Genomic DNA, 3,950 nt, shown 5'->3' with positions numbered 1-3,950 from the left:
CAGACTTTAGATGGTCAGTGGAGCCATTTTATTATTGCTGACCACTGAGAAGAAGGTAATAATGTTTTTCTCTTTGTGTGTGTTTATGTATTTGTTTATTGGTATCTTTTTAGGCCTTTTTTATATAATCACCTACCTTGTAAGGACTGGAAGTCCTTATGGAGACCTAAGCCCAGTCCTAAATGGTGGAACATTATTTGTAGGTTTGGGGTTAGGTTTCTGACTAAAGTGTGAATTGAGTTTAGTTCAGGATTAGGCTACAGAAGTGAATAAAAGTCAATACAATGTCCTAATAAAGATAGAAATCCAAATTTGCATCAGAATGAGTTTTAAACATAAGTGTATTTTGTCCTAATGTTGTTCTGCAGGATTCTGAAATATCTTGGAGACAAATTATTGGATGTAGAATTTGTATTAATTTATATTATCTTGTTTTAAACAAGTATACAAAGCTAAGATAGAGAATTTCACTGATCTCCTCATGAAGGTGGATTGTACTGCTTGAAGTCACATCCCAACATGATGTCAAACAAGTAGACAGTCAGGGATCTGAGCTCCACATTTCTCTGCTGATGAGTGAAAACTCAACCATGAACACTAGAATACTGACCGATCCAAACAAGGAAGAGTAAAGAGTCTTTGAGAATTTAAAAGCTCAAAAACGGACAAGTTTGTTCAAAGTTACAACAAAGAACAGATAATTATATCTGAGTAGCATTCATTGAAGGTCTGAGAAAAAACCCTGTAATATTTCTTCTTCTTTTTGTCATTGACTAAAACCTTTATGTAGAATTTATTTAAACTGTTCTGCAGCTTTTCAAACTGTATGAGACCAAACTGCTATGAAAGTGTTAATGAAGTCAACTTCATAGGAACAGTTTTCTTTGTGCAGTGTTAGTTTTAATGTAGTTAAACTATTATCTAAAACTTTTAAGCAACAAATTCAGCTTCTGTTTTTCACTTAATTTGATGTCAATTACACACAGCAGAAATATTGATAAGGAGGTTTGCATGTGCAAAACTTGGGGAGGAAAAGTGTTTTAAGTCTTTTTACAGTGATAATTTACATAAATGGAGAAACTTTCTTTAAAATATATAAAATGTTTGTTTACATATATTATATGGTTCATGTTAAACTTACAGAGTTTAGAGGCACAGATAAAAATATGAGGCTCCTAAAATATGGTCTCAAGTTGAGGCAGAGAGAAGAGATTGTTGTTGTTATTATTATTATTATTATTATTATTATTATTATTATACATGTCTGTTTTGAGAAACAAATTCACTGAAACTGTAGTTTCAGTTTGCTGTGTTTCAGAGTTTGCAGGACCCTTAGATTCAAATATATGAATATTCTGTTTTTAACCATTATTTTTACGATAAATATTATATTGTTTTGTTTTCTGCATGCTCTTTTACAGTGATGGATCCAAAGACCAAGTTTCCTCATGCATTAGGATTCTTCGGTAATAACTCCTCTGTTAACAATGATCCCACTGAGTTGAAATGGCCTTGCATCATGTCCATCGTTCTTTACTCCCTGGCCTTTGCCCTCGGTGTGCTAGGGAATGGAGTGGTTTACTTGTCTGCAGAGTGTTGGTTTTAATGCAGTTAAACTATTATCTAAAACTTTTGAGCAACAAATTCTGCTTCTGTTTTTTACCTAATTTGATGTGAATTACACACAGCAGAAATATTGATGTGAGGTTTGCATGTGCAAAACTTGGGGAAGAGAAGTGCTTTAAGCCTTTTACAATAATAATTTACACAAAAGAAGAAACTTTCTTTAAATTATGTCAAATGTTTGTATATGTCACAGCTTTTAGCCTTCATTTTTTAGGTCAACTTTCCCGTCACACAATCACAATGAAGAGTGCCAACCACAATTTGTTTAGGAAGTTCAATTGTCGTTTATTTGTTGACAGTACTAAAAATCCTAAAATAGAAAAAGATAAAAAGGCCTGAGAAGTAAACTGGTAACAGCTTACCAGTACAACAAACAGTCCACGGTTCTAATCCCCACGGCTCAGTTCAGTTCATCATGTATTTATCATTAAAAGTCTGTCACCATACCATCCTGTCAGGGAGCAGTCCCATCCGCCTGCACAGAAATCAATTATTAGAGCTCCACTCCGATGAACCCGGAAGTGAAGCCGTCCGCGTCTCCTTGATTGGTCCTTTCAAAGCCTGCTCGTTCCAGCTGCACATCCACGTCCTGCGCTCGCTCGTGTGCTCTGCAACACAATAACGGGGACTAAGGACCCGCCCAAGCGTCCGCAAAAATGGGCTGATATGCCCAAGAAGATAATGGTTACTTTCCTTTAGTTAAACGATTGTGAGCGATGATTAGAAGACCAAGCCATGTCGCCGCAGGGTTGATAGATCGACCGGGTTTGGCGGAGCCGAGCCGTGAGAAGGAGCCTCTCAGTTTTCTCCTGCATACCTGGTCTTGATTGTTCAGCTTAAGTAGGCATGGAATGCAAACTCCCAGCCGACTGGAGTCTGACAGTTTTAGTTCAGGGAGAAGGGGCAGTCAACAGCAGGTGCTGATGATGAATGAAGTGAAACAAAACATGCTCAATCCAAAACAACAAATGTGAAAAACACCCAAAATACAAATAAAAAATATACAATCCAAACACCACACACTAAAAGGTAAATCCAAACAAAATCATAAAAAAACCACTGCAATGTCTGTGACATATACATATATTTTATGGTTCATATTAAACTGACAGAACAAGAACGAGAGGGTAGCCTCCCTCCGCCTACGTGCGGGGGGACGGGTCCTGACTGTTGTTTGCGCTTATGCGCCGAACAGTTGGGGTGTGGTTGGGAGGAACGGCCCCCCTGATCTGAACCCGAGCGGTGTTCTGTTGTTGGACTTCTGTGCTCATCATGGATTGTCCATAACAAACACCATGTTCAAACATAAGGGTGTCCATATGTGCTCTTGGCACCAGGTCGCAGTTCAGTGATTGACTTTGTTGTTGTTTCATCTGATCTGCGGCCGCATGTCTTGGACACTCGGGTGAAGAGAGGAGCGGAGCTGTCAACTGACCACTACCTGGTGGTGAGTTGGCTCCGTTGGTGGGGGAGGATGCCGGTCAGACCTGGCAGGCCCAAACGTATTGTGAGGGTCTGTTGGGAGCGTCTGGTGGAGTCTCCAGTTAGACAGAGCTTTAACTCCCACCTCCGGGAGAACTTTGAACATGTTTCGGGGGAGGCGGGGGACATTGAGTCCGAGTGGGCCATGTTCCATGCCTCCATTGTTGAGGCAGCCTATCGGAGCTGTGGTCACAAAGTAGTTGGTGCCTGTCGCGGCGGCAACCCTCGAACCCGCTGGTGGACACCGGCGGTGAGGGATGCTGTCAGGCTGAAGAAGGAGTCTTATCGGGCCTTCTTGGCCTGTGGGACTCCAGAAGCAGCTGATGGCTACCAGCAGTCCAAGCGGCATGCGGCTCGGGTGGTTGCTGAGGCAAAAACTCGGGCATGGGAGGAGTTTGGAGAGGCCATGGAGAAAGACTTTCGCACGGCTTCAAGGCGATTCTGGTCCGCCATGCGGCGTCTCAGGAGGGGAAAGCAGTGCAGCACCAACACTGTTTATAGTGGGGGTGGTGTGCTGTTGACCTCGACTCGGGATGTCGTGGGTTAGGGTTAGGGTTGTAACCCCTCAATCCCACCGGCACGTTTTCCATTGAAGAGGCGGAGCCTGGGGACTTTGGGTCGGGCTCTCCAATCTCCGGTGCTGAGGTCACTGAGGTGGTTAAAAAGCTCTTCGGTGGCAAGGCTCTAGGGGTGGATGAGATTCGCCCGGAGTACCTTAAGGCTCTGGATGTTGTAGGGTTGTGTTGGTTAACGCGACTCTGCAATATCGCGTGGACATNCGGGGACAGTTCCTCTGGATTGGCAGACCGGGGTGGTGGTCCCCTTATTCAAAAAGGGGGACC

The sequence above is a fragment of the Kryptolebias marmoratus genome, linkage group LG16, assembly GCF_001649575.2.
Source record: "Kryptolebias marmoratus isolate JLee-2015 linkage group LG16, ASM164957v2, whole genome shotgun sequence".
Taxonomy (NCBI): domain Eukaryota; kingdom Metazoa; phylum Chordata; class Actinopteri; order Cyprinodontiformes; family Rivulidae; genus Kryptolebias; species Kryptolebias marmoratus.
This window is presented reverse-complemented; position numbering follows the sequence as displayed.